We start from the raw sequence: 9,480 nt of genomic DNA on the forward strand, positions 1-9,480 counted from the left end.
GTTAATTCTAAAACCTTAGCCATCATTCATATTGGTATATTTTATTTTCTTCGATTTAATCATGTTTGACTCTTCCATAGCTATTTATAAAATCTTTGTTTTTTTACAGTAAAAAATGTCATAACGAGGAGTCATATCGCCAGTGAGTCATATGAAGTAAACCTTCAATTAAATGTCCGTTCTTATATTTAATTAAGGCGCAGTCAAATAAATAATAGGGTTTTTATTTCAAGACCCTAAAAACTACAATGGGATGGTTATAAAACAGACTTAAAAAAAACTCCACAAACACAGTAATTCTACAGAATAGCTAAAAACAAATGAAAGCAATTTAACAAACAAGGAAACTTAAGGGGAAGTATGCGTATTTGTTTATGGTACTCCCAAGGTATTTTGTAAAGAAGTTCAACTACAAAACACGTAAAAAAACTACAAACAAATTTAGTCACAAATCATCTTTTAAAATTAACAACAGTAAACGTGCAATCTAATTATTCTCCAGAAGGAAGTAAGAAAAGGGAGGGCACATTTCACAACGGAAAAAACAAATGAGAAATAAGTGATTTTTCTGAACTCAACACTCACTTATATAGAAATAGAGTAATATACTGGAAAGTATAACACTGAACATAGAGAAATAGAGTAATATACTGGAGAGTATAACACTAAATATAGAGAAATTGAGTAATATACAAGAGAGTATAACACTAAACATAGAGAAATAGAGTAATATACTGGATAGTATAACACTAAACATAGAGAAATAGAGTAATATACTGGAGAGTATAACACTAAACATAGAGAAATAGAGTAATGCATTAGAGAATATTACACTAAACATAGTGAAATAGAATATTTAAAATGTAAAGTATTACACCACAACTAAATAAATCCTGACATTAGAGAGTTAACAATAAATAATAAAGTTTTACCCTAAACATAAAGAAATAGGGTATTACACGAAGCGTGGAGAAATAGAGTATTACACTAAACATAAGGAAATAGTGTATTGAATGAAACATAGAGAAATAGAGTATCACACGAGATACTGAGAAGTGTAGTATTATACTAAAGATTGAGATATGAGTATTGCATAAAGAAATAGAGTAATAGTATATGAAAAAGTTTTGCCCTGAATAAGTAGAGAAATAGAGTATTACACAAGAAAGTATTACTCGAAACACAGAAATATCGAGCATTACACTAAACATAAAGTAATACAATATTTGCACAATTGAGTATTACCCTAACCTAGATAAATAAATATTACATTAGACAGTTTTACCCTAAAGATAAAAAAAGAGAGAGAATTACACTAAACGTAGTTAGCTAAACATCTCAAAATTTTCTCATTTTCTTTACGCAAAGTATTATAGACAAATACTAGTTTTGAAAATTCCTAAAATTGTAGTTTTTTTAAAACCTCGTTCAACCTCTTTGTGAAAGGGATCAATATAAATGCAATTATTGTAATTATAACTAAGCAGTAGGCAGATATACTAGATTAACGAGACCTAAAAAAATTAAAATTTTGTTGAAAGTTATTAAAAATAAATTCAAATTTTATTACAATAGATAAAATGTTAATGTAGTTTCAGAAGATATTAAGAGGAGAATTTCAGAAGATATTAAGATTAAAAAAGGTAAAAGCCTATATACAAAATATTAAGTCTCCCGAAAAACTTTTAAATACGATGAAAAACAAGCGACAAGGTGATTTATTTTTCTTAAAATTGGAACTGCATCATTCTGGTTGATCAATTCAGAATCAAATCCCTTTTAGAATATATTTAGATAAGAAAGCTCAGCTTAAACGAACATAATTAGAGAAAAATGCATCGTACATTAAAAATGAATTCTAATTAAATATATACGGAAACATACTATATAGGTATTTCAAAATCAAAACTGAGTATTTTAATTAAGTTCTGGCTAATGAAGATTACCTGCACAGGTTATCTAAATAAAATAACTCTACTTTTTAAGGGATTAATTATCATTTTGTCCCTACCTTCTTAGGGATTTATATCTCAAATAAGAATTTAATGATTATTATTCAATCAATTGATAAGAACTTACTTATATTAGGCTAACGCATGTGGCAGTGATCTTATCAGAACCGAATCTTTTTAATAAAATGTACTTCTCGATGGGCATTTTTTAATGCAAGTTTCAGAAAAACTACTAAGAAAGAATTTTAAAATTGGACACCACCTAAAAAAATTTACATCATGGATTTTTATTTAGTTATTATCTGAATACCAAGTAGAAAGAATCACGAACAATCAATGAATTGGTATTAATTTACACTCCGAAATCTTACAGAAAACTGAAAGATATGTAGTGTAAAAATTATTATATATAATTTATTATTTGATGTCCATTCTTATAACTTTGCATTAGATTAATAAAAACACATTTTCTTAAGCTCAATTTATCGGAAAATAAATAAATAAATGAGAAATTTATCTATACCTAGTATCATTCAGTAATGCAATTGTAGCTAACACATGATAGTTAAAATTTTCCAATACTAAGCAATTTTTCAAATAAATTTGCTCTTCAGTGCATAATCATTTTTAATTACTATTGACTTAACATTATTTAGAGTTTTCCCAACACGTTTTAAAACATATATTGCAAACTAAATTAAGTAGGTGGTTTCAGAATACTTTCAGAATACTAATTTTGTGTAGTCATTCCCACATGTGCCTTCGTTAGTTTTACTCATGGTTACCTGACATGGAGAAACAATTATAAATAAAAATTAAGGAACACACAATAGACTCACAGTGAAACTCATTTTTGATGTAATAGAGCTGTAAGCTAGATATCATCACTGGTGTTATAGTCTAAAAAATTAGGAAAAATTCGAATCGTCTGCAATTTGTATCTAACAATGCCTATTGCTAATACTATGAGAAAAATTCGTATTTTGCACATGTCTCTCGAATTAACTCATTAAAAATTTAAGCGATTTGTAGGATTTGAAGCTAAAATTCCCTCTTGAATCGGACATCTAAATTTAAGGACATGGTTTACGAACGGTTATGGAGTTATCAGAGAAGCACACGGACACAGAAACTCTTTGTTGTTATAGCTTTTTATATGGATACAATCCTAATGCTATTTGCAATATTTTTGAGCAGTCTTTTCCTTATGTTACTCGAAGTCATTTGAGATCTATTAGGTTACATATTGAACGGCCTAATGATTTACCTAAACTTTTGAACATCTTTATATCATTTTTTTTAAAAAAAATGATAAAATGAAAAAGAGAAGGACAGAGAGACCCGGCTGCCAGTTTTACTCAGAAACGATTCAACAGTCAATTCGAATTCATTTTCTTCAAATTTTACATTAAACTGCATTCTCTATTTATAGATTTATAGTAATGTGCTTTTTTTGCTTAAAAACTTAAGTAACGCATAATTGTGCTATTTAAAAAACACTTGAGTTAATAATTAGTTAATAAGTAAAACTAAAAATACACATTTAAATTATCTTAAAAATCATCACTTATTATACTATAGAGATTATGAATTTTAAGCAACATGAATCTGAATTGCAATATTAAAATGAATTTGAAGCACTATGATAATATTGGTCTGTTTTCATATTGAAGCAATATAAAAAGTAGACTAGATTATTATATCTAGTTATTCCGCCAAAAGCTGGGCTAAAAAAATTTAATTTTAAGATAAAAACCTTTAATTACCTATTGAGCAGCTCCGAACTCCATAAACAATTCGAAATTAAAATACGGTAAGAAGTACAAGCACCATAAATGCCAATATTTTATAATGTAAAATCTATTTTTACGAAAAAACTTTACGGAACGAAAAATTTTATATACCGTAATTTTCACAGTAATATTTACCGTGAAATCATTGAATCACTGTAGTTAAATAAATATAACTGTAGTAATTTTCGCAGTAATATTTACTGTAAAATCATTGAATCACTATAGTTAAATAAATATTACTGTAAAAATTACGGTATAAAATTTTAGTATGAAAATGGATTTCATGGATGCTGTACTCAGGATGCTAGTACTTTTTACCATACTTTTATCTGGAATCTTTTACAGTGTAGATTTTATCTTATCTCTTTTCCAATAATTTCTATTTTAAAAATATGCTTCAGGAAAAAGTTTCTAAACTTAATGGAGATCCTATTGGTACAAAAAAAAGCAATGGAGTTCCTGAAATTTTTAAAGTGTTCCACTTAAACTTTTCCAATAGCCTCACAATGAAAGCTTGCAACAATACTTTCTCTACTTAAAATATATTTTCAATCAAACATATAGTAACACTCAAAGGGCTATACATTATTATTTGTTGACATTGAAGTAAAATGCTATCATTCATCTTTCATATACTGCGTCTTACAATGAGCATTTGCCCTTGAAAATTTTCTAAATTGAAATAATTCTATTCTGAAGTATTAAAAGAATTCTACGAAAGAACAGCTTTGAAACTAGATTAAAAGACAGAGACCTTTTTTTTATTATTATTATTATTATTTATTTTTTTATTCTTCCTTTTCATCAACAACCTTGATCTCCAAAACTAAAGCAATCACACAGGTGATACAACTGCAACTAATTACTGTCAAGAATTCTTCCAACACTAAAAAGAAAATTTCTTACCAAAAAAGATTTCTTCTTGGCGTATGATTGTATGTATTCTGGCGAATTTCAACTCGATTAAAAAGTTACTAAGTGAATAGAAGTAGACAAAATAATGGGATATATTAGGTAAAGTGACGTACTCCAAACAACTTCTGGAAAGCTGATTTCAAAATATTAGTTTTTTTTTTCTTTTTTTCTTTCATTTTTTCAATTCCACGAAATTTCTGGCCAAGGTCGAGGTCTAAGGGTATAACGTAAAGAGAAGTTGTAATTTACGTTTCTGGTTTTCCCAGAGACGGCACCATAAAAATTTCTCTCTGCAAAAAAATAAAGTAAGAGGGGTCCTGTCTAATTCTACTCATTAGAGTGAGTTAATAGTACTAGACAATGCGGTAATAACAATGTGTAATTTTCTCCAAGCCATGTGGCTGCATGTATGTAATGTAAATTACCATATCTATCACGTATTTCGTTATATGATTATAATTTAAATGAAATAAAATGAAATGTTTTACGCGTGTGTTAATCACTGACAAAAGCAACATCGCAAAGAAATTTCAAGGTTGAATTTCCAAATAAACCTCAAGTTAAATTTTTACGCAACTAAAATGACTGAAGATTAAAATGAGCTATTGCTTGAAGATCGTAATAAATATTCTTTTATTACCACATGAAATGTAAAAACTTTGTCAAATAAAATTAAATGAAAAATACTTCCAAGAACTTAGAATACCTATGTATTGATTGTTTATGATTTTGTTATGTATTTATTATTTTATCAATATGATTTTTTTCGATAATATTTTTGCAATTACTTATTATTGCAAGTGCAGTACAAGCAAAAATACAGTCAACTTATTATTGCACAAACCATTCCTGCTGCAAGGGAGAAAATTTCTAAAACTTCACTGTAAAAAAAATTCCAAATCAAATTACGGTAATAAGTACCGGCACTCAGAGGGCCGGTACTTTCCTTCTTTCTTCCACCTTTCTTTCTTTTTACCGTAAAATCCATTTTTGCCGGAACATTTTACGGAACGAAAAATGAGATTAAATAAATATTACTATAAAAATTACGATACAATATTTAACAGTAAAACTGGATTTTACGGAAAATGCACCCAAAGTGCCGGGATTTATTACCGTATTTTTAATCTCGAATAATTTACAGTGTAAGTTTTGAATCAAGAAACAGAAAAAAAGGAAGCAAGATCTTCAATTTTATCTAATCTAACATGCATCACATAATGAATTACTTAATTAGAAACGCTAGTATTCTTATCAGGAATGGCAAGGTTTTTGACACAATGATCCATTGCAAAATCTTGATTTTTTTCCCACTCTGTCAAAACCCTATCGTCCCAAATTATCTTCAAAGTTATCAAAAAATCTCTTAAAATGTCCAAAATTCTCTTAAATGGTCTAAAAATCTTTTATCCAAAGAAGTTCCATTTGAAGTTAAGAAGCACAAAAATATTGAAAAACTAGCCACTAACTACAATTCAAAAAAAAAATTAACTAAACATTTATTAAATGAGTTTTTATGTCTTTTAAAATATATTTAATAAAAAGTGATTGAATAATAAATAATTGGTTACGACCTTTCTATCTTCAAGTGTCTTAAGCTACATATTGCAATGCAACTTTATGTGAGCAATACTAAACAGTTGAAAAAATTACAGGATCAATTACAGGAAGCTAAAATTTAAATTTTAATGGGGAATCGAGTCTTCGAAATATATGAAAGAAAGAAATTGAGAAGTCTGTTTCAATTATTCAAAATTATAATATGAGTTTCAAATAAAAAGTATTATAGATATTAGACTTACATCAGGTATTTTATGCAATTACATACTTTAAAATATATTAATATAATTTTGAAAATGAAACAAATTTTGGGGTTTCGGTTGATAGTGAAATTAAAGGTCATTATAAAATACAGTTACATTTTTTTTTAAATTTATCAATAAAAGCATAGTAATTGTTACATTTGAAGTTATAAGTGTTTTAATTATTTTCAGAATTTTAGATTTCAAACACTTTAAGCGAATTTAAAGCACTTTCGGGCTCATTAGAAGAATTAAAATCAGTTTCGGGCAATTTTGGATAGTTTTGAAATTGGTATGAACTGTTAGATCTCAGTAGATATTGAACTCATATTCGAAATTAAAGGTCAATAAAAAATACAGTTAGATGTTTTTTTTTTAATTTATCAATAAGAGCACATTAATTACATTTGAAGTTATAAGTGCTTTAATTGTTTTTATAACTATAGGTTTTTGTCACTTTTGAAGAATGCACTCTGCTGTGCATGCGTTCTCCTCCAAGCATTTCAATTACCATTAAAAAAATCTAACTTCCTGTGCAATACCAACACTGTTGATGAGTTTCTAGAACTGAAGTACAAGTTTTGCTTTCGCTGTCTGCTCTATAAAAATTAGTTTGACAGTACTAAAACAGCGTGAACCAAATTTTTTAGAATTGAAAATAAATTGGAATTGTTATAATGTATTAAAATTAATTTCCTTGACTTTAAATGACCTAGATATAAAAAATGACTTAACAAAACCACTATGTTTATTTGAATTGTTAATGAGAAATGCTTTTTAATTTAAATCACTTCACCTTCGAATGGAACTGACACGTAATTGCATTAAATGTAGAGGAAAACCACAAAAATTTCCCATAGTTAGCATGACTGTAAAGGGACTCTAGCCCATGATTCCACAACAGAGTATACAACTGAGGATATTTTACATCAGCGCTGATTTTGTGCTAGCCGGGTGTGGATTTTGTATCGACCAACCATCACTGGGATTCGAACCCGGTTCACCTAATTAGGAGGCTAGTGCTTTATCTCCTGAGACATCACGACTCAAACTCTATCTATTTATTTTTATAACCGCCGTTGAACAGCTGACCCAATTTTGAGTTTACGACTACTGATGTTCAACTCCATATCCTTGTAATTTTGAACCCAATTCAGAAGACCATGGAACTCCTCGATCAAACATAGGGAGAAATTTGCCTTCGTTAAGGACTTTTTGATGAAACTAACCCGCATTTGCGTTACATGAAGAGGAAAACCATGAAAATCTCTCACGAGTAGCCTGACGGCAAGGGGACTCTAACCCATGATCCGTCTACCACTGAGGATATTTCACGCCAGTACTGTGATCGGAGTAAGCCAGATGCGGAATTCATATCGACCAGCCATCGTTGGGGTTCGAACCCGGTTCACTTCATTGAAAGTCGAACGCTCTATCCCCTGAGCCATCTGGGCTCAAACTCTATCTATTCAAGTCAACGGAATCACTTGTTCCATTCAATATCAACCTCTATCAATGGATTTATTAAAACCTAAGCTCATGCACGTCGGTATCAAATTCTGATCAATAAATAATCACTGATTAAAATTCAAGTCATTGATTGTAATCATATTTTAATCATTACCATTCTATTAAAAGTATTTAACTGTTGCAGGATCCAGTGAAGTGATTAACAATGCGAAAGTCGCACGCTTCAAATGTACCAATCAGCCAATCAGAAATGAGAACGTTATTAAATCAGTAATTATTCTTACTTTAATGAACCTTATCAAATACGAGCTATAAATCTCCTTATAACGTAAAAACTGAATAATCTAACATTTTTCATTGTTGTTGGTGCATTTTTACTAGCCGAAATATCGCATGGTAGGATCCAGCTTTCCACATTAATTTCGGTAAATTTTTTGTTGCCATCATGATAAAATTAATATAAGTCATCAGGGTATTGTTTTCCTAGGAAATATTTTTGTATCCCAAATTTAAAGATATTTACCGACAATATTTAGTTTTCGTATTCTACTCTAGTGCTATTACATTTTCGATTTTGGTTGTTTTCTAAATTAAGAGCTTAAATCTAAAAGAGTCGTTTCCTATAATGTTATTTTATGATATTACCTTAATGCGCTATATTTTCAGATAAACTTACATAAAACAGCGTCTAAATTTATTTATTAGCCGTTTTAAAATTATTATTTTTGGTGTAAGTTACACAATACTTTACCTAATATCAAATATATTAAGATATGTAGCATTATAAATTATATATAGTTAAAGAGATGATTAACAGATTCGACCAGCACGAATTGTATTTAATATATCAATCTGTATTTAACAAAAATTTTATTCTCAAAAATTTAATTTTTTTTTTCTTTTTTTTTTCCAAATAAGGATAAAAACTTCTATTCTTAAAGAACACCTAACTGAAGGGCAAATAATGAAAGAGCAAAAAAATAGCGCCCAACGTGGGGCTCGAACCCACGACCCCGAGATTAAGAGTCTCGTGCTCTACCGACTGAGCTAGCCGGGCGATGTCAGGAGGAAGGTATTATAAAATAAAAACTAAACTTGTCTCGAATGTATATATATATATTTTTTTTTTCATATTTATTTATATTAAAAATGTCAATTCAATTTTATAAAACAAATATATTAAATTAACAAACTAAATTTCCAGCATTTTTTTTTGTTTTCCATTCTAATTAATTTAATCATTAAGTCTAAATTTTCTTTTTCTTTCTAACATTTGTAGCAACAAAGAAAACATTTTGTAGATACGATGAAAGCAAACCTTTGTCTAGAAGTTACTTCATCCATTAATGTCTTTTAATAATTCTAGGGAATTCTAGTTGCGTGCAGAGGTGTGTGTATGCCTGGAACTAGCTCTTCAATTCGATGCTTCTTAATTGAGTGGAATTGGACTGAAAGACAATTTAATTTAATAAGACTAATTAATAGATTAAATTTAATTCTTAAAAGCATTAAAGCTATGAATATTTATATAAACTTACTAATAGTAAA

The 9,480-nt window shown here is 28.7% G+C and overlaps 1 non-coding gene across 1 annotated transcript; it reads right to left on the reverse strand.

Moving 5' to 3' along the window:
* Nucleotides 1-8,916: 8,916 nt before the first annotated feature.
* On the reverse strand, nucleotides 8,917-8,989 carry TRNAK-CUU (transfer RNA lysine (anticodon CUU)). The gene has a single exon. It is a non-coding gene; the product is annotated as a tRNA-Lys (tRNA).
* Between the last annotated feature and the right edge of the window lie 491 nt (nucleotides 8,990-9,480).

The sequence above is a fragment of the Parasteatoda tepidariorum genome, chromosome 2, assembly GCF_043381705.1.
Source record: "Parasteatoda tepidariorum isolate YZ-2023 chromosome 2, CAS_Ptep_4.0, whole genome shotgun sequence".
Lineage (NCBI taxonomy): Eukaryota > Metazoa > Arthropoda > Arachnida > Araneae > Theridiidae > Parasteatoda > Parasteatoda tepidariorum.